Source organism: Uranotaenia lowii, chromosome 2, assembly GCF_029784155.1.
Source record: "Uranotaenia lowii strain MFRU-FL chromosome 2, ASM2978415v1, whole genome shotgun sequence".
Classification (NCBI taxonomy): domain Eukaryota; kingdom Metazoa; phylum Arthropoda; class Insecta; order Diptera; family Culicidae; genus Uranotaenia; species Uranotaenia lowii.
In genome coordinates, this window is record NC_073692.1 from 102,559,778 (window position 1) to 102,582,989 (window position 23,212).

The following is a 23,212-nucleotide window of genomic DNA, read 5'->3' on the forward strand; positions in this document are numbered from 1 at the left end:
AAGTTCTTGTACCTAGATTAAAATATCACGGACGGCATAACAGTAATTTGAAATCCGTCTTTTGCATATTGAAGGTGAATAAGTTTTCTATCGATCATTTTAACACTGTTTTTGCGATTTACCAACAGTATTGCTGATATTAGTAACTTTATGAGAAAAAAAAATATAAAAATCGCATTTTTTTAGAGAAAATTTTGTTTCAACGAATGTTTTAGACTCGATGGTAGCATTTAAAAAATCTGATTTTCTTTTGCGCTTAAATGTCAATTCAAAACAAAGATTTCAAGTGGTTATTTATCAAAATCGGTTGGAAATTAAAGAAGTTATGGCTACTTTACCATAACTGAAATTTTTGGAGTTTTTAATAATTTAACGAACCGCAGTACACTTATCATAGTATAGGAGGAATAAAACATGATAAATCTCACTCGCTCCAAGTCAAAATTATTCATTAGCTTACCAAAAGGTCACATGTCAAGTTTCTGGAAGATCTGACCATAGGGAGGGGTTGCTTAACCTTCCCATGCCGTTCGGGTCAATATGACCCGAAGCGCACATTTCAAATCTCTTTAACATCATTCCAATATACTGAAGAACTTGTAATTTTGACAGACCAAGTATGTTCTATGAAAATAATGATCAAATTAACGTCAAAAAATTAAAATTTGAGTTTTGAAAATCGGTTCATTGGGAAATGAAATACAGCTAAGCAAAGCAAAAATTGGATATCGTTTTTTTAAAGTTAGATTTTTTTCTACCGGAAGATCTGAGATAGCGGTCAAAACTTTCATTGGACCCCAAAATATCTATACACTGTCGGATAGATGGATTCTTGACGATTTCAAACATCAATGAAACACTTAAATACAAAAAAGCTGCCAAAAGTGATGAGCATTTTAAAAATAAAATTGATTTTTCGGACTTTTTACTTTCTGAACCAGTTTCTGATATCTTGGTAATACCTATCGACTTTATTTTTAAATTTTGAGTAATAAGAATAAATTACCTACACAATGAATATAATATCATCAAAATCGGTTAACATTTACAGCCAGGAGAACGAAATCAAACTACAACTCAAATTTCCCCGAAACGGATATTTTGCGAACGGCATGGGAAGGTTAAGTCTCAAACGTGAATAAAATTTTGAGGTATTTTGCCCGGAAGGAACGAAAAATACTGGTTTTTCATCAATAACTTTTTTCATCACTAGCTGATTGTTTTTTATGGTTGATTTTCTTAAAGCCTAAATTGAGTCAAATGAAACAGAAAAGTTATTGCGGTTCAAAGGCCGCAAATTTTGTCCAACCCGCAATGAGTACTTTTTACGCATTGCGTTTTATACGACAATTTTCGACCAAAATACAATCTTTAAACCGCAATAACTTTTCTGTTTCAAATCCAATCAAGTTACAGTCTTCGGGTGAAATATTTGTCTCAATTTGGGCTTTAAGAAAATCAACCATAAAAAACATTCAGCTAGTGATGAAAAAAGTTATTGATGAAAAACCAGTATTTTTCGTTCCTTCCTGGCAAAATACCTCAAAATTTTATTCACGTTTGAGACTTAAGCAACCCCTCCCTATGGTTAGATCTTCCAGAAACTTGACATGTAACCTTCTGGTAAGCTAATGAATAATTTTGACTTGGAGCGAGTGAGATTTATCATGTTTAATTCCTCCTATACTATGATAAGTGTACTGCGGTTCGTTAAATTATTAAAAACTCCAAAAATTTCAGTTATGGTAAAGTAGCCATAACTTCTTTAATTTCCTACCGATTTTGATAAATAACCACTTGAAATCTTTGTTTTAAATTGACATTGAAGCGCAAAGGAAAATCAGATTTTTTAAATGCTACCATCGAGTGTAAAACTTTCGTTGAAACAAAATTTTCTCTAAAAAAATGCGATTTTTATAAATTTTTTTCTCATAAAGTCACTAATATCAACAAAACTGTTGGTCAAACGCAAAAACAGTGTTAAGATGATAGATAGAAAACTTATTCACCTTCAATATGCAAAAGACGGATTTCAAATTACTGCTGTGCCGTCCGAGATATTTTAATCTAAGTACAAGAACTTTTTTAATTTTTTCGAAATTTCATATTTGGAGCATAACTCAAAAACGGTTCTACTGAGATTTTTTTGAATTTCATTTTCGGATTCAGCGCCCGATTTCACATTGGAAATGACCTTCAGTTTACTGAGTTCAAAAATGCTGTAAACTAGTGTAATCATTAATTATATTAAATAGCTAAATTTATCGATTTTTGTTACAAATTTTCTTTCAAATTACTGAAAAAAGCATCACAGATAATCTAATAGATTGGATTGGATGACAGAATTTCAGATATTTTTTTTTTATCAAGTTCTAATAATTTTTGGTCGATAACTTTGATACCGACAGATTCATGTTGATAAAAAATCTTAAATCGTTCACCCATGCTTTATTATTAAACTTTCGTAATTCTCGTCAATATCCAGAAGTAAAAATTATTTCACAAAGTTTTTGTTTTTTTTGCCAATATTTGAATGCTAACAGAACAAGCCTTTTTGTCAAATTGGATAAAATAATTTTAAAAAATCCACTGAGCACATTTTTTATCATACTTCTGTAAAGGAATTTGACACTTTGATGGATTTTGCTTTTCAAAGTGGTAAATAATTAGGAAAAATGAACTCTGAATAAAAAAAAAACTCCAATATAACGTTATGCCAATAAACAATATGCATTGAACAGAATATAATAAATGCTTGAAATGCCAGAAAAAAAAGTTAACAATCTGACATATTGTGGGTCAAATGCAGATAAGTGCAGTCATATGAATTTTCCCAACAATCCATTTTAGAAGAAAGTTAAGGCATAAAAATTAGAAAAAAAGCTACGCGGACCGCACAAAAGAGTCTCGCGGGCCGCGGGCTGCTCACCCCTGGGTTAAGCTATTTAACCCAATGACCATATTGTGGGAATTTCATGTGATTAAAATCATCTTAATGTTTAGTGGAAGCCGCCAACTTGGATTTCGAGGTGACGTCTGAGAGCGAAATTTGTATTCTATTCGTTGATCCCTTTCAACTAATACCCATATGGGAGTTTCAAGGGATTTTCAGTGATTAACAGTATTTTAAAGTTCAGCGAAAGCCGTCATCTTGGATTTCAAGATGGCTTCGAAAAAGTAAAATTCGATTTCTTCTAGTTTAGCCCTTTCATCAAATACCAATATTGTTGGGTTTTCATGCGATTTACAACATCTTAAATTTCAGCGGAAGCCGCCATTTTGGATTTTAAAATGGCGTTGGACAGCGATTTCTACTCATGGTTTATTCCACGAGTCATTCTCAACCAATCCCTTTCCATTCAAAAAGTCTGTCCTCGTTTACTGTACTATTGATTAACAACTCAGAAATGAGGAACTCATCCTAAACATCCTAAGCGAGAGAAAGGTCAAATTTTAGCTTTTAATATGGCTCTAATAAAACCATTTTAAAACTAATTAGCCATTTATCTGACCATAATAATGCTATTAAGCATTGAATTGACTAACGCCATGTTGGTTGCAAAATTGAAAGGCACAAAATGACGCCATATTGATGGATTCACAATGTCAAGTATTTGAAAATATTGTTTCAAGCCATTTTCCATCAATTCCATCATGATTTGACGAGGCGCATTTTTTTAAGATACTATTTACTATACTATACTATATCGGTATATCGGTGAAAATGTATGTTCTTGGTGAAAGAATATCAGAATTGAAAATTGATGAGATGGATAGAAAAGTTAGGAGAAAATTTTACACGATTTGAAAAGAGCGAAAGAGAATTTTTGCGAGGAAAACTTACTAACGTACACCATACTTTACCCCGCAACATTTCATTATTTAGGAGAAGCAGGACAGGAAAGAGGTGGTACTACATTAACCTATACAATGAAATTTGCAGGGTGGCCACCCATTCGGGAAAAGCGGGAAAAAGACGGGATTTGAAATCCAACGGGAAAAAAGCGGGAAAAAGCCGGGAATTTTCTCGAAAAGTCGGGAATTTTTGGCTCAGTGAAAATCTGTTCAATGATGTTTAGTCGAAATATGTCGAAACAAGTGGAAATGGATTGACAGTTGATCACCAGTCTCTTTCCATTTGACTTCGACCGATTTCTACCAGGTCGAAACAAATCCTCTTGCCGAGCAGGGTCGGTTTCGATTAGTTTGAACTTGCTTCATTGAACAACGAGAGGATGTTCCCGGACAGCCAGATTGCTAATCAAATGGAAATGGGAAGAACAAAAATGACCTTCTGGATGGCATGAAACTATGTTTTTCGAAAAATCCTGATCTACTGAAACGAGTGATCCAGGGTTCCATGGATGGTCCAGTAGTAAATTGGAAAATGCTCAAGGAACTAACTAGCGAGGTTCAAGAACTTGTTTGAATCCGGCGTACGAGATTTTCACCATTGGGAGCTGCGGACTTCACACTGTACATAACTCATTCAAGGAAGGACTGAGGAAAAGTGAATGGAATTTGGATGAAACATTCACAAAAACATTCCACTTAGAAGGGCTGCAGTAACGGGCTCAACTATATTTCCGTTAAAATTTTGTGACGTTCGCTGGGTGGAAAATGAACGCGTTGCAGAACGTGCTGCCAAAATGCTACCGTACCTCAAATGGTTTGTCGACGAAATAGAGAAACAAGAGGAAAAAAGATTAAGGAAAACCCTCCAAATTTTAAGCGGAGTTTTTTTTTTAAAAACGAACACACACATAGAAGATCTCAGTGAAACTTCATGTTTCTTTGAAGAGATCTGAATTTTACTTAAGACTAAAGCGTACATCTTTCAAGGATATAATGGCTAGCATCTTACAAATGCTAACACCACCAGCCCACAGAAAGAGTACTATGTATGCCGTGACCGAGACTCGATCTCATGACCTCTGGCTTAGAAGACTTGAACGCTATCCTCTAGGCCACGGTCGGCGGCGAAGTTTTGCATCGATTTCCCGGTCGAAGGTATTCGACATTGTTGCTAAAGCTGTAGATGATAGTTTGCTGGGACCAAAGTTAAGTTTTTTTTTTGTTACGGGCGCTTCGACTGTTGAGTCCTTTTTACGAGAGTATCAGACAGAAGCACCGATGGTTCCGTTTCTCTTCGATGATTCAACCGGGCTTGTGAGATGCAAGCAAGTTGTAAAGCCTGAACGTCTAAACGTAAAATCAAAAACACTTGTTGAAATTGAACTCTCAGAAATAATCCGTCTACCTCCTGAAAGCGTAAAAATTTCATTCTAAGTCGGCAATCAAGAAAGCTAAGAGTCTAGCCCGAGCAGACTTTGATGCCAAAATCGATAGCAAACTGTAACCAAAATCAGCTATCAATGCCAAAATGATAGCATTATTTGCTATAATATTTTACCCCATGATAAAATAAGGTTTCATTCAAGCATCAATATGTTGAAATATGATGGCAGACCAAGACCAATGTAAGGCATCGATAGCTAAACGATGACACAATTTGTTATCAAGTTTCATATGATAGCAAAATGAGGTGTTAGTGGGGTTTCATGTTCTTTCCTTAAAAAGATTTTAGAAAAGCAGTCATCTGTCGCCGATACCAAAATTAGGCATCAATAAGCTTTCCTCTATTTCAAGCAAAATCAAAGTTGAATAAAAAAAAATCGATAAGCTTATAATTTTTTTTTAAGTAATAGCCAAGCAGTCTTTATAATCCAAACATAGAAATTTATGATTTGACAAATAATAAATTTCTATGTTCGGAAATAAACAACGTACAGTCGATAAATTTTCATCTTATAAAAAATACACACATTTTTGTCGCAGTGTGCAATCTAGGTGCACTGTACGCAATAAGAAAACGAAAGTGACTCATAAATCTCTCTTTCCTCAACGTTCGGAAAACGAGTTGAATTTACTCAAAAAAAATTATTGTCTCAAAAATGCAGAGCCGATTGTTCGTCGCAATTAAAGTTGTTGACGATCCGAAAAGAAATCAAAATATTGGTTAAGGTTGGCCGATTTTACCAGACTTCCTCGGATATTCGTTACAAAATTGGGAAAAGTTCTGGTTTCCCCAGGTGTAAGGATTTATTTGCTTTTTTTTTAATCAAACATAAAACTTGTGTTGAGTTATTATATTTTTGTATTTTTTGCATCTTAAAAATAATTTTTTGAGCAATTTGTTCACAGTTAACCGATCCATACTTGGTTTGTTTTAATACAGAGGATTTGGAAAAATGGTTTATATCACGGTTTATCGGTGATTAAAACAAACTTCGAATCACTTAAATTTTCGTTTGACCTGTCACTTAAAAAATTAATTTCTATAGAAAATGTCGAAATAGAATTTACGGGTCTACGGATTTAAATAATTACAGTTTTTGAAGCATAAGGCTGATGACATAGTGAATACGATGCGATGCGATGCGGTGAATGCGGTTCAATGCGGTGAACCACATTTGATGAAAATGTATGTGAATCGCTTAAACCTGACATACTCAACGCGGCGAAGCAGATGTCAATTTGTTCCGCCGCTCGAGTTCGCGTAGGCTGCGTCCGTAAATTTTCCGCCAATTCGCATCGCATCGCACTCACTATGTCATCGGCCTAAGGTCGATGACATAGTGAGAGCGATGCAATGCGAATTTACGAACGCAGCCAATGCGAACTCGAGCGGCGAAACATATGACATCTGCTTTGCCGCGTTGAGTTTGTCAGGTTTAAGCGATTCACATACATTTTCATCAAATGTGGTTCGCCGCATTCAAACGCATTCGCCGGTTTGCATCGCATCGCACTCACTATGTCATCGACCTGAAGAAGGGAAGTTTTACTCAACATCTATCGTACTGCAATATTAAGAATACGAAATTGAGTTTTAAATTAATTTCATACAACACAACTGATATGGTTTAGATTTTTCAGTGTTGAGTTAAAATGTTTAATCGTGTAAAAATGTAAACAACTGGTGCTACTGCGGTTCTACGGTCGTGTTCCGGGGTTTTCGGAAATATGAATCCTAAAAGAAAATACTAACGCAGTCGTGTGTTGTTGAATTAGTTTTAATTTTTTGAATCGCCGCGAGTGAATAACGAAGAATATAACCCGCGACAAGATGGGTCGTTTATACGCGGCTGGAAAAGATTTCTGCTTGTTAACATCCTGGCTGAAGATTAACACAGACGTCATCGAGGAGCAGGGAAAGTCCCAGATTCCACGGCTGTTAGGCATTGGAACAACCGTAGATATGAAACGAGACATTAATGAGAATCTTTACGATCTAACGAAGAAGGTACATCGACAGCCAAATCCTGCTAATTCTGAAAAGAGGTAGGTACGCAATAACTTCGGAAGGAACATCGGCTTAAATAAAGTAGGAAGTTGTTATAAAGTCTACCAAGGTGAGTAAAGACTGCACAGCTGCAAAATAGTGCACCTTATACGCTCCCCGAGATTCGTCCTGCCTCAGCAATGGCTCGTAGGTGGAAGAGACACAAAACAATTATAAAATCTAATTCTGGATGTTGAATGAAATATAAATAGTGACTGCACAAGGTTTCTCGAAAAAACTGCTCTGTAGCCTAGTCTATCTAAAAAGTAGAAACACTAGTTTGGTGCTGAAACCTGTCCCAGAAAATTCCATTTTCAGGAACAAGGGCGGGACATGTGACAGGGTCTTCCAAGCAGTATACTGCCCCTACTCGTATGACAGTCCCATGTAGTTAGTGATTCCTATCCCCATGGGACTGTTATGCGATTGGGACAGAATAGCAAAATGTAATAACCAAAATAGTGAAACTGCTGCCTAGTAAATAAACTAAAATTCAGTTTAATTTATTAACTAAAACATACATAATTTATTAACAACATACGACTAGGTTCAGAACAGCAACAATTTTATTTGACATCTAATAATGTTGACAGCGAGTTTTACTTTGCATTAGATTCTAAATTTTGCTGTCGTATAAGACCACATTGTTTAAATAAATACATTTTCAAAGATAAGATGGAATAGAAAACAACGTAATATTATGGTTATTAAACTCGGGATGAATTAATTCTCTAGGTCTGATTGCCTAGGCTATTTTGATTGCTGCAAAAAGTTGTTGGCTCCCCACTTTATTCAAGGGCAGTCACAAGTTTGCCAAATAATAAACGAATTTTGATTTTAATCAATGCAATGTCTGTATCAAGGAGTTTCTCTTATCTAATTATGTTCTTATTGCAATGTTTTAAAATCTACAGTTTAATATAAGTTCAGGCGTTTAAAGTCATATTGCTTCGCACTTTTTAAACATAAAAACACTAATGCGAAGTTTAATGTATATACGACTGTGCATTACTTAAATTTTCTCAATCATAAGAAGACGTTTAGCTACAGGGAATAGTGCCGAATTTACAGTACTGTTCATGATTCTATAGCAAATGTGGTGCACGCACACAGATCTTTTACTTCGTACTTTCAAATCGCTTTACCTTAATAATTATTTTTATGTTTTTTAAATCTCTTTTAGAAGTAATTCAGCTATCCCACTATTATCTAACGTAATTTGGCGTTTCTTTTTTTAGAACTTGAGATTCAGCAGTTCAACGAAAATTTGACTTTATGGACTTCTTTCATTCAAACTATTATATTTCACGGGTGAGTATAGCAACCATATAATTGCATCGTCCCGAGTGACGGGGGAGGATCTAATTCAAATGAGGGAGAGAATACAGTGGTACGATACAATGCGAAAATCGTTCATTTAAAAAAAATATACTTAATTATTTCAAAATGAAAGTTTCGCGTTGCATCATCAAGCATTAAAGATGAATTTTAGTACATAATGAAAATCGCCTTTATTTATGCAATAAAAAAAATAGATGTAATATTCATGGTTCATGACATATCACCCAGAAGAAATCGTATTCTAAATTTCATAAGACACGTTTAAAGAACCCCTTTTTTCAGTCCAAAATAATTTTTCATAAGATTCTTATGAAATTCTTTCAATTTCATAAGATTTTCTTATAAAAAACAGAAAAAAAACCGCAGTGCGAAGATAAAATTAACACAATCATTAAAACAGCTGAAGAAAAGCTTCTTAATTTAGAATCATTTGAGAAAAGTAGTCCATTCAAATTGTTCGTGGTATTGATTATTCAATGGTAAGTTTATTTTGCAAATTGTATTATTTTCATGAATGTCAAAAATATGTTGAAAATTTGTATAAACTTTAAATTTTCATAATGTTTGCCCACTCTCATGCTTACTGGGAGACAAAAAACGTAAGACCGATAGACTGAAACCGGCAGCGAAATTTTCCAAGGTTTTCTCGTACATCCGCAAACAACTGACGGATCTGCTGATTCTGTGGGAGTTTTATTTGTAGTCCCACAGCGGAGGAAACGAACAAATTATCCTTTGTTTTTTGGACAATTTGGACCGGAATGAAAGTGCCGCGGATGGTTACGAATTTGAAAAAAAAACATGAACAATACGTAATAAAATGCAAGTTTGCTATTGAAATTATCAATTTTAAGTAAACATATGGATATTTTTATGACATTGCATGTTTTTGAAAACAATTTTATGAAATTTCATATGCTTAGAAAAAATCATAAGATTATCTTATGAAAAAGAAAACCTAATCTTAAAGGGGTGTTCATTCTGAAAGTTAATTTCAGTCATCAGATAATCTTATGAATTTCATTATATTTTCTTATGGCGCCACTTCATAAGAGAATCTTATGGCATACATAATAGTATTTTTCTGAGTATAACGAACATTTAAATTTAGGTATACATTTTGGCGTTTTAATGTTCGCTATTTGTTTGAACTATGTATGCTTCACTATTTTTGTTGCATAATTAAAGGCGATTTTCATCATATCCCCCCGAGTACACTTTTATGGAAAAATAATGCTAAAGTTTGCTATCATGCCCTGAATGTCAAATTTAGTTTCATTGTGTCGGAAAAAAGGGAGCACTGTGATCGGATAAATTTGGGTATCGTTTTTGACTGGAAGAAAGCACAATGATGATAAATTTTGCTTCATTAAAAGCTCGTTAATACCTAGTTTAGGCATCCTTTTGATAAAATTTTCGAAACCACAACGATGCCAAATTTTGGCAGTAAATTATACCTCAAAGTGGCATCATTATGCCTTCAAAACTCATTTAGAAACGTTGGCCAAACAAGGCATCATTAAGGTTTCAGTGAAACCTACAGTTGGTATAATCGAGGTATCCATATATGGAAAGTGAGACCCAAATTTTGGCATTGTACCACCTTTATTCGGGCAAAATGATACCTCAATTTACTTTCAAGGCATGATAGCAAAATTAGGTATTATTTTGCCATAAAAGTCTGCTCGGGCTGGTCATGTTTCCGACAAAGATTTCCTTGTATTCAGAAATACCTGTCGTTCGTTTTACTGTGGAATTTTGAATAAAATGGTTATGGCTATAGGATCTCCCTTGTCTCATCCCATCACTCGGTATTTATCGTGCGTTAATCCCGATATGATTGCACACTATCCAGATATTGCCAAAAAACGTTGAGACCTGTGTCTAGAAGTACTTGTTGACAAACAACACTTAAGTAGAGCTTGTGCCGATAAAATTAAGGACGAATTCGGACAATCAAATATGTGCATACCTTCAATAAAAACATCATTTCGGGATATCGAAGAAAAACACAACGATTGGACATTTTTAGGATAGAACTTATTGGCAAATCGAAAAAGGAGTTCTTCAATTTGACGACTTTATTGAAGAAAATTCTAATTTTGTCTCATGACTATGGAAAGAGGCTTTTTCGTTAACGCAAAATGTCTAGTTGAAAACCAAACCGAGGAGAGTCTGACAGCCCAACGTATCGTATACGACGGAATCGACATGTCAGGGGGAGTCACAGCTATAACGATAACGAAATTGTTAATCTAGTATGCCCGCAATTCTCACTCGAGAAATGTCGAGTCCTTAAAGTCCTTAAAATGGAGGAAAATCTGAAAAAAAACTATAGCGAAATGAATTCGAGAGGCAGAAAAGGAGGCTAAGGAGCTGGAAGCGAAATAATTGAAGGTGCTTTCCGACGCTCATAGAGAGGCAAGCTACTTAAAACTATTTATATGAGATACAAATAAAATTGGAAAATGATAATCAAACATATTTTAATTAATAAACTCTTTTTCTTTTGTTTAACATTTTCGAATCGAGGGGCATAGCTTTAAAAATTAAAAAAACTCTGCTTATCAATCTAATGATTTAGAGGTTAATTGGTAAACATAACTGAAACAAAAACCATTTAAAGATCATTTAACACTAAAAGACAGCTTAATCGATTTTCGTTTATATGGTTTCAAAACTGAATATTGGGAATTTTGTTTGTTTTTCTGTTGTATAAAACAGGGAATTTCTTGAGACCATGCGGAAAAAAAACGGGAAAAAAGCGGGAAATCAAAAATTGATTTTGAGTGGCCACCCTGAATTTGGTTGGTCCGAAGCTTACCACATGTAAAAATTGAAAAAAGACTCGGAGAACTAATAGAACCGATAAAAAACATAAATTGCTAACATGTTTAAAAATAGCTTTATAAAAGCGTTGGTGACCAAAATTTTAAAGCGTTATGATTTTATCGAGTTTTAATAAATTGGTCATGATGACGTTTCCAGATTTTAGCTTTATTAAAGTTCTGGTGATGTTATATGTAGAGTGCGCTTTAGCTTTTTATGAAGATTAATGCTATAGTCCAAACGAAGTTTCGCTGACCATAATAAAGCTAAAATTGTTACTTGGGATATCTCTCTTCTTATATAAAATAACTATTTTATTGTAGATCGTATCATGTAGAACAACGTCTAGTTTAACATATAAGTTTACGAAAAAATCAAACCATAATTGCTTTGTTTAAATTCAATATTCCAACTATTTCCAATATTCCAAAATATTTAAGTCTTAACCACTGACCACTGACTGTCTGTGATCAGTGTCTTAACCATATATCAAATAAGACAGTTAGGCATCAATGATGGTATTCCGAAAAGCTGAAGAAAAGCTCAAACGCCGGTCCCGTCGAGCAGTGGGCATTAAAAACGAGACCAAACGAAGACACAAAGAGCAAAGGCAGTGAAGCAACTAAAATGCTTAGATTATGGGGCTGCATTACCCGTGTCGCTTCGCGAACCTGAGTCGATTTGTATTTTCTTCTTCTTTTTCGGTTTTAAATATCGATTACGATGTCGAAATATTGCTAATATCACAGCTGTGTTCTAGCAAAGCTTCAAATAGAAATAAGTTCAAAAAATGTATTGATGTTGTAAGAAAGTCAGTAAGAAATTGTTGACAGAAAACTGTTATTTCTCAACTTTAAAAAAGGAGAAAACCGACACAGCCTAGAGATGTAGTAACGAGCCTCCGGACGTTTCCCTTTGCCAGGGGTCAAGCTGGAATCTGTTAAGCAGGCCCCCGGTTCGTGTGAATTCTGCTGAACAAAACGACACGGCAGACGAATCAACTGGACTGGCTGGACTGGATGCCGCCTTCTCAACTGCTTCTGCGGGATGAAATTTCTTTGTTCCGGGCGGGGTGTGGCTTCCGGTACGAGTCTGAGTTTACAGATGAACCCATAATACGTATCACACAGATGGACCCATAATACGTATCAATCCACCGACATAAGTGGCACAATGTAATTTCCATTGAATTCGGTTGGGGTCATTGTTGGTCGTTGAAATGTTGTAGTGGAAAAAAGGTTTAACGAACGCGAGCTGGTCTAATGATGGTTAGCTCATAAAATGTTTTAGATTTTCAAATATAAAAGTAGAGCTAGCACGAAAATAAAACTGGTTGAAATATTTCTATGCACACTAGATTCTGGAAATGGAAATTATTGTGGGAAAATTGGGGTTAGCAGCTCATTTCTATATATTCAAATCAACGTTAAGGTTTAATTGCTCATAATTCAAAACATTTACTTAAAAAACTTAAATATGACTTAAATCTTTAAACATTTTTAATTGTATATCACCCATATAGAAAAGCTTCAAACATGGTTCTCTACAAATTTCATTTGAAATCAAATTAATGTTTCTCTTTTATCTTTTTTCACAGATTGATATTCAATGCCATACATTCTGATACGGGGTAATCTTGCTTCCTACAGCCACAAATACCCTTTTCGAGTGCTCGTTTCGGGATTGAAAGGTAAGCATGACGTGTGATAAAAATGGATCAATTATATTTTCTCTTTCTGGTTAGGATAGTGTTGAAGGGTGTTACGAACAATTGGTCAAAAAGGAAAGTTGGTTTTTTATTTCATTGTCTTATAGGGGAGAGGCGGGCTATATGCTCATATTAAGGAAAGCACTCATGTTCTCCCATATTCCAATAGATAGGAGTCTGAAAACTATATGCACATGAGCGGACATCTGTTTCATACACATTAGAGCAATTTTTCTGTTAAAATCTTTTACAGTTTTTGTGAAATTAATTTTATAATAAAAGAAGTCAAAATAGCCAATTTCCGAAACTGGCGGGCTAAATGCGCATATTTATGTTTTTGGCTATATTTCATTAACACTTGCAATATTTTGATATTATTTAATTGAAAATAGTAGAAACGGATGTTAAGCATACGTCAAGGCTGAAATTTTGGTGAAATTTTTTACATCACTAGTTCTTTTGGTTGAAACATAGTTAAGTATGCCATATGGCCATATTTCATGGTAATATTTTGTCCATATAGTATTTTTATCGGATCAGTATGAAGTTCTTCTTTTTTTTCCTGTAAGATCGTGATTTGAGCGTAGATTTACACCCTTATTCTCGTTTACGGCGTATCTGGCTTTCGTTCAAATGGATACTTTCGAACGAATTCGAAAAAAGGTATTCTTGTTTTCGTACGAATCAGATACGTTTGATTTTGGTGTTGCCTGATTAACTTCGAAATTTCATGGCAGCCCTGAGGTGTGAAAATGACAGTTCTAGACGTGAATGTTGTGGATAGAAATTTGTTTATTTTTGAAACCTGGAGAACAGAAAATTTCTGGGGATGATTTGGATGAAAATTTTATCGCAAGCAGCCGCAAACGGTCTACTGAAGTGTCTCCGGTTACAAGAAAGTGTCCTCATTACAAGGATAGTGAGAATGGTGCCACCTTGACTGCTTCTGCTGCAGTAAATTCTCCCCCACCGGAATTAAAGTCGACGGCGAGTCTCAAACAAAAAAATATCTTTTAAATGGAAAATTGACTTATTTCTACACTGATTTTTTAAAACAAAAATGCTAATAAAAGCCACATAAATTTTATTTTTTTGAACCACAATCGTTCTTAACCTCATACCAACGCCCTATGTCCGCAGTTCAGACTTCCGTTTGTTTGCCGCCGATAGAAAAAAAATCGGTCGAAAAAAATTCATCAACGAAAATGTTTGCAGAATTTTGCATAGCATCAACCCACGTTTATATTGTTTGTGTTATTAAATTCTATTTTGTCTTATTTCCTCTAATTTAGCGATTTCTCCTACTTCAATTACACATATTTTAAATGGGGTGTAAGGAGTAAGGACACCTTCTGGTGGCGGTAAAAAAGCTGAAGCTGCAGACGGTGCTCGTCTCAGATCGGTTCAGTCGTCGCGAGGAAACTGGAAGATTTTAATGACAACAAAGTTTCAAATTAAACTTTCCTCAAAAATTTTGAATAAAAATCTCATCAATTCAATTTTCAAAAAATACAAAATTTGGTATTGAAATATAAAAAAATTCTTAATTATTTTAAACTTCTCAACTTTTTTATTCGAATGTCCAAGATTCGAAACATCAAACTTCCGCTTTTTTATCCAAGAATAAAATTGTTTTCGTCTTTAAGATGTTTTTCATTTTGCAGCATTCCCTTTGATGGGTTTGAGTCCAACAACATTCTTATTTTAGACCACTTTTGAATTCTACGATCGGTATTAATGGTGAACTTCTCGCAAAACTGACTTTTTTCTCAGGGCGACTCCGTCCCTTTTTCGAGCGAACCTAGGTTGCCTCTCGAGCAATAAATGAGCACGATGACAGCAGTTAGAGCGAACCTAGGTTGCCTCTAGTTTGCCTCCAGGTGAAAAAAATACGGTATAAGTTTCACTAATTTCTTTAAACGGTCATGATTCGCAGTATCAGACTCGCGTTTGTCAGTCCAAAGAAAATATACGTTCGATCGAAAACGGGAATGCAATGTTTTGTTCGTTCGAACGATGTTCGAAAGATCGAACTGTTCTCGTTCGTTCGAACGAAAACAAGAATACGAAATTGCAAAACTTTCGAACGAATGTCATTCGATCGAAAACGAGTATAAGGGTGTTAATGTTTAACTGATAAAAAGTCAAAAATTTATAAGACTAATCTATTTTTCTTGATATAGACATTTTACCTGCCTTGATATGGGCATTCAGAACCTGTCCCTTATTCCTATATCTTATCATTTACAACTTTGCCAAAAGCTTCAATTTGTTGAATTTGCGATTTCCAGATGAATAAGAAAGAAAAACCATTTAAATTTTTGTTCACAGAATCTGTACGCACGGTAATTAAAGTTCAATATATTTTAACAAAACTGACAAAAATCTTGTTTGAATTTTTAATTTTTTCGACTGTATATAACAATTCATTTTTTTCATGCTATGTGTTAAAAGCGTTTTACCCTCAAACTGCACTGATTCGATATGATGAATCTCCAGCCATATCGTCAATCGGCTGTAAGCGCATATTACCCAACATGCGCATTTAGGACCACTTCCCCCTACACTGTACCGAAAATTATAAACACACTTTCTTTCTTAAATAAAAGAAACAATGATTCTTTTAAACATTTTTTTTCTCAAACATAGTATGGGATTTTGGGACATTTCGTTCGGGAGAAACACGAAAATCCAGATTTTCATGAATAACTTTGGTCCCCTTCGGCCAATTTCTTTTGAAAACGGTTTTTCTTAAAGCCTAAACTACGACAAATATTTCATCCGGAGACGGCATTTCGATTCGACTTATGATAAAAAAGTTATTAAATTTCAGTAATGGGGTAACTTTTTTCAGGGTGATATTCATCACTGTTAATGCTGCGTCAAAATGTTCGAAGCAGTGTCTCTCATTGATAGTAATGAATATCAGCCTTATTTGTTAAACAAAGGTAACATTTAATGACCAAATTAAAAAAAAAAAAAACAATTCAGTAGTACGGCTTTTTCAAATTCAGTACTAATTCTCGAAAATCAGGACACCTAACATCGGTTCCTGACGTTTCCTTGACATGTTGATGTTTAGCTTAAATTAATGTCTATGGACAATAGACTGAGTCGATTTTGGGTCATTTTTGAAGGTCTCAAACGTCTTAAAAGCTTTTTTTTGGTTCGAAACTCATCCATGATTTTTTGCAGAATTTTTAATTAACATTTACATGAATAAATTTGAACTTTTTTGTTTGTATGGCAAAATTGAGTATTTTGTACTGAAAAATTCGTCATCATTTTTGTTTCTTTTGTGGAACCGAGCCTGCTAATGAATTTTGTGCCAATTTATGAATTCTCTAAAGAAATTTTCCCGCTGAACAACTTTGTCGAATACCGTAACTTCGTATCTTATTAGGCAAAAAAGTTATTAGTTGTTTAATGGGGGCTTGTCTTTTAGCATTGATAAACTATAAATTCAATTGACATCACTGCTGTGGCCTCGCGGAGGTTTCATGCAAAATAGTCATGCAATTGTTTTATTGTTTTAAAAACCATATAACATAGTTGTCTTAATGACAAATTTAATTTAAGTTTACATAAATATATCCATCGTTTAAAGGTCGTTGTACATACATTGAAGTCAAAAAGCGTATTAAAACGTAGAAAGCTTATTTTTGCGGAACGTAAAGGGTCGTTACTACCATACCGAGTACTTCTTAATTCTAGTGAAAGCCAGTCACGATTTCGCAGAGCTCTTCAGGGGCATAGATATTACATCGAGAAAGAAGCCATGAACAATCGATTTCATTTCGTAAAACCTTCGCCACGAACAGTGACTGGCCGATGGCATGGCGATCCGAGAGTGTGTGATGTCCCAGTAAAGCACAACGCCGAGCATACGGTGGAAGGTTTAGAGGGTTCTCTCAAGGCAGGTATCAGAAAAGGGTTAGGCTTAAAAGCGGCACGTTATCCAAACAAACGGGAAAATTGTGCCTAGCCTTTTTTTTTGCAGATTTCATCATATACCTGAGAAATCTGAAAACCTATAAAAAGGATAAGAAAATAAATTCAATGTATTAAACATGGCATGTAGCCTATCCACATGGGAATTCTTGACAAAGTATGGCATAAAGCCTATCCATATAGCAATTTTAACCGGGGGGCTCTTATGGGGTAAAGAATGACAAAATGTTACTTTAGTTTAAATTCTTAGAATTAGATTCAATTATAACATGATAGGCAGAGTACAGAAGAGTTATAAAGCGAACGAGAGACAGTTACATATAAGTCGGAAAGAATCTTAAGAATCATAAATTATTTGAGGAGATTTCATTATACATTGATCAGAGAATGCTCCGACCAGGACGCTACAGTGAGGACTTATAAAAAAAATCTGATTTAAGTTGGCATTTAGCCTATCCACATAGGGATTTCAAGCATTTGCACTTCATAAAATTACATTTGAAAGGTTTTTTTTTTATAACTTTCTTACTTAAAGTTAGACATACCAATGAAATGTAGTCAGTCAAAAAAGGGCAATCACACACTAGGTGGAATGAAAATATAGGTAGTACCTACTACCTCGTAATCATAGTTAAACCAAACAGGAGATTCATTATACAAAGTTTGTATTTTTTTTACAGACCAGTTAGTGGTCTGGTCAGATAGCTACTATGAGTTTTTAAAAAGTGAAATTTAAAATGCAGCTTTGAAGAGTGCATAAGTAGATGAATTTTAATACATAGCAATCCGATATGACAGCAAGGCTTTTTTATTATCTTGCGATATATTTATAAACTGGACGTGGGAAGCGATTTTGAAGCCCTTTGGCTATCTGTACAGTAACGAGTAGTTTTGAACATTATTTTTAATTTAAGCAATATATACGAAAGCACATGCATTTGCACGAAACCAATGCAGTAAATTCCAGAACCACACACAACGAAAAAAATCTGTAGAATTACATCACATGTGATGTAAATAAAAAGAAGCATCATATATGACGGAATTTTCAGTGCGATTTGAATATTACATGCCTGTAAAATTTTACTAACGTGTAAAATTATAAAGACGTGTAAAATTTCAAAGACGAGTAAATTTCAAGGACGTGTAAAATTTTAAAGACGTAAAATTTTAAAGACGTGTAATACATTACTTACACTTAAAATTCCGTGATATGTGATGTAATTCTGCAAGTTTTCTCCTCGCTTGTATTATGAAAAGGGTAGATTATTTCAAATGAAAATAATTTATTTTTCATTATGGCAATGTTCTCGCTTCACAATTAATTATTAATTTTCCACATTCCACTTTCAAATATCTTTTAGTTGTATAATTCAATGTTGCCGAAAATATTGAAAGAACGTCTCCATAAAGCCGAATTTTTTGGCCAAAAAATATAACTAAGGTTTGGTTATCTTGTTTAATGCCCATTTACACTTCACATTCAAATGTACGAGTAAAATCTTATTTCGTCAATAACTTAACAACGCAACGAAACTAGGTTTTGTAACATAGTGGAAATTTAGAGGAATAAAAGATGAAATTCCAGCCGGACTTGTTCCTTATAATTTAATAGAATTGTTTTTATTCCGATTCACCACCATGATGAATCTTCCGCGGTGAGAACCGGGGAAATCAAAATAACAACAGTTCTAGAAGGTTTTAAGGAACAAGTCCGGCTAGAATTTCATCTTTCAACTATTCCCCATCGATTTCACCATGTAACACAAGTCAGTTGTGTCGCGTTTTTTAAGTTATTGATAAACGTTCATTTTTCACGTTCATTCCCACTTGAACTGTAAACAATAGATTAGATTGGGCATTAGATTAGATTTTTCGTTGTACTAGCCCTTCCTGGCAAAGAGCGTATCACTTTGGTTGGCCGCATGGTGATTCTAGACATGGTGACACTGAGACGGATAAACGGATGTAGACGTTCCTTATTTTGACTTCTCGCTGGGTGTGTTTGATGAATTTGACGAGCTAGCCTCAGGGGGCAACATCGACTTCCGATGGATGTAGGAAATAGCATATGCGGCTCTTGCGCCACACAGACGTATCTGCGAGTGAATAAGGAGCAAAATAAACACCGAGTATCACAAATTGATAAAACATCTTACCTGAATGACATCTCCGCAGATCCAGTTTGAATTCCGATTGAGTAAAGTTGTATTGGTAAATTGCTTTTTTTTTCTCGACCGGAACCGTGTCGCATCGCTTGGGCTTTACTGGAATATGTTATGCGAAATGTTCATTAAAATTTTGAAATTTTTTTCTTGCAAATAACAAACCTCAACACAAGCCTGTTGCTGCAACTTCGTATTTTTACTTTTGGTCCTCAAGGAATCCCCTTATCCTCGGTTTATCAAGTAGCTTTTCGGATTTGCTCACACCCAAACGTTTCGTGTACATCGCAGAACCGGAATTCAAGCAACAACATGAACTCCAACCGGTAAAGTGTTTTCCAAATGATCTTGGTTCCTCCGGAAAAAGTGGGTCAACGGCATGAAACCCCGCAATTTTGATTCCTAGAATGAAAGGGAAAGAATACAATGTAATACAACAAATTTCATAATTGTAATCATTACACTAACTTACTTCATAAATAGCAAAAGCAGAAAAAAACGATGTCTCCGGTTCCGCGACGGTGTTCGAGACGGTTTCATGAACGCGATAGCGCCGATAACACCGAATTTCTACGGGTTGGAATTTTGATCTTCTTTGTTTACACTTGTTGTTGTTGGTTTGATTTTTGACGTTTTGTTTACAGCGTTTTCTCCCTCGGTGTAACTTTGTACGGTGTAAATGAATCAGATCGACGCTTAAATCACGGAGTAATTATGTTTTAACCACGGTATAACGAACACTGAAAAACCTCACTTTTAACCCTTAGAGCCATGTTTTTTCTTAAACATGATTGATGTTATTGATGATCTCAGATGATTTAAAGGATTGAATTTGAATTTAGTGTAATTTTCATTCGCTTATTGAATTTACAATAAAATTAATTTTACGTTTCATTATATCATTCTATATCGTGACGGAATTTTCAGTGCGAGTTAAATATGACCCGTAAAAATAAAACGTGTAAAATTTTCATACGTGTAATGTTCAATTCGCATTGAATATTCCGTTATATATGATGCTTCTTTTCATTTACATCATATGTGATGTAAATTTACAACAAATAATCGCGTTCCGTGTCAAGTAATATTTGTGTCATTAGAATTCAGTGCTGTTAAAGATTCAGCTTTTTTTAAATTGTAAATTTACATTAATAAATCGCGTTCTACGTCATGTAATGTTACAGGTTTTCAATTTCAGTGTTGTTAAGGATTCAGATTTTTTTGCTGTGCAGGACTGGCGTATGATAACGAAACATCAGAAAATGAAATGAGAGGATATTCAACTCTTCTAAGCCATACATTTAACCAATCTGAAGCTAAAGTGAACTTGTCACATGTGTCAATACAAGAGAAGTTATACATATTTGGTGAAACAGGAATAACTGTCGACATGCGATACTAGTTTTGACTTCCAACTAGATATAACAATAAATTTGAAAGCTTTTCGGCTACCTAAGCGAATTTTTTTTTTACATTTGTTACTTGAAAACGACATTTGTACGGCTTGCATGATTGAAGTACCAGGTCGGTTTATTTTTAAATTAAATATCTATTTCTGAAAGGCCATTTACTTTCACAAGAAGGTGTTATCGAACTGAAGATAGAAGGCACTGGACACTAGTGTTAAAACAAGGACAAATATGAAGAATTTATTTGATGTCTCAAATATTACTGATGTAATTTATGTAGGTAGATCAAATTTTTATAAGTTTTCAACTAAGCCAATCTTAACAGATTGCCAAAAAATAAAGAAAATCCCATAGGGCTGTGAGTGATGTGTACATAAAAGAAATTTACATTTAAGAACCACATGTGTAGAGATTTTATTGAAAAAATTACCAAGAAAGCAAAGATATTTGTTAAATTATAGATCGTTTTCCAAATTGGCAAAACAAGAAAATAAATATGGAAGAATACAGCTTGCGCAAATGCATGTTTGGCAATACGCACTATTGGCATATCCTCCCCGAGAGAAAATAGGTCAAAAAGTTCAAAAATATCAACAAGAATTCAAAACCGCTTAGATTGAAAAATTGGTTTACACAATTCTGAACTGAAAACAATTATGAATTCTGCATGCTATAATTGACTTTCACCCATTTTCTCCCCCTCCCAGATACAACCTCATTGATTTCCAATAGACAGAAATATGAGATAAACGTATCTGGGAGGTACTGGATAAGTCGCCTCGTACGACATGGACCAGTATCCCAGTGGCAGTATTCTTTAGGCCGCTGCCACACAGCCGATTTCATTTCGTAAAACCTTCGCCACGAACAGTGACTGGCCGATGGCATGACGATCCGAGAGTGTGTGATGTCCCAGTAAAGCACAACGCCGAGCATACGGTGGAAGGTTTAGAGGGTTCTCTCAAGGCAACTCCCGAAGAGCATATCGTACGAATCTTCTTTGAATTGCTTCAAAACGCGCAATCCACACAGCTTTAAATGGCCACCACACTAGGCTTGCAGATTCTAATGTTGAACGAACCAAACAGCAGTATAGAGCTCGCAGGCAGACAGGATCAGTGAATTTTTGGCTCAAACATAAGATAAATCCCAGCATCCGGTTAGCTTTCGTGGCAATCAGTAAGGCTGTTTATGGTCAGAAATATTTTCATATCATTCGCATACAGGAGTACTCCACATCCAACAAAAAGCATGTTTATATCATTGCATCACAGCGTAAACAGTAATGGGCCCAAAGTACTGCGATTATATGTTAGGTAGCTCCTGATCCATACACACAGTCTTTCGGAAAATACTAAACGTTGTAGCTTCTTGAGCAAAATTTCGTGATTCACTGAACCAAACGCGGGGCAGTAATGTAGTATATATGGCATCAATTTGCTTGCCGCCATCAATATTGGATAAACAGAATGATGTGATAACTGCCAGGTTTGTGGTTACTGATCTTTTGGGATGCTGATTTTCAGAAATCCAACTCCGGCACGAAGAAAACAATAGATCGTAGACGATCCTCTCCAAAACCTTTGAGCAGGCAACTAGCGACGTGACAACTCGGTAATTACGCACATCCTGTTTGTCGCATTTTTTAAAGATAGGGCTCATTAATGATCCCTTCCAGGTGGTAGGAAATTTTTGTTGTTCGAAGGACAGGTTGACTATGTGAGTTAGTAGCTTTACCAGTACGGCGCTACACCTTTTTAAAACGCACGAATGTATGCTATCTTTACTGGTTGAGGTAGAAAACTTCAAATTATTGATAGCATCAAGAACCATTTCTTCGGTAAAAGCGAAGACGTCAAGGTCTAACACATCTCTGGGTAATAATGTTACCGCTGCATTGATTTGATCTGTACCTTACGAAGGCCATTTTGATCGAATCTGTTTTAGCTGTTTTAGGCGACTATTTGTCCAAGGAGATCGAAGAGGAGGTCTCACCAGTGGTACAGAATTATCGAAAACTTCACTCATAATGGAGCAGAATGTACTCACACACAGCCATATCCACATCAGCACATCTTTGAAGATTCGTCCAGTCAATTTCGGATAGCGCTCGGTTCAATACCTCAAAATCAGCACGACGGAAGTCACGAGCGGATGCGTCGAAGTCCTCAATTAAAGCTACTGGATTCAGGAACGAAATATCGAATCCAAACGGAGGATGATGCACGTCTATGGGGACAACAACTTCATTGGCCTCGATGATGGTGCTGATCAAGATAGACTCATCGGTGAAGACTAAATCCAGCGTTAGTTTATGAAGGTTCCGTACACCATTACGTTGATGCATTCCATTTAAAATAGTTCCATCCACTAGAGAGGAACTTGCCGTACTTATCACCGATGAGGGATCGATCAACAAGTTGTTGCCTTGGCCAGGGATCCACTATAATTGAGGTTGGTTAAA

At 35.2% G+C, this 23,212-nt stretch overlaps 1 protein-coding gene across 1 annotated transcript in view; it reads left to right on the top strand.

Annotated features, from left to right (window-relative positions):
* LOC129746591 (ankyrin repeat domain-containing protein 39-like) overlaps window positions 1–23,212 on the top strand; it is a 52,178-nt gene that overhangs the window by 22,603 nt on the left and 6,363 nt on the right. The window contains exon 2 of the transcript XR_008737321.1: window positions 13,113–13,205. The gene's annotated coding sequence lies outside the window, so the exon portion shown is untranslated. The remainder of the gene's footprint in view (window positions 1–13,112; window positions 13,206–23,212) is intronic.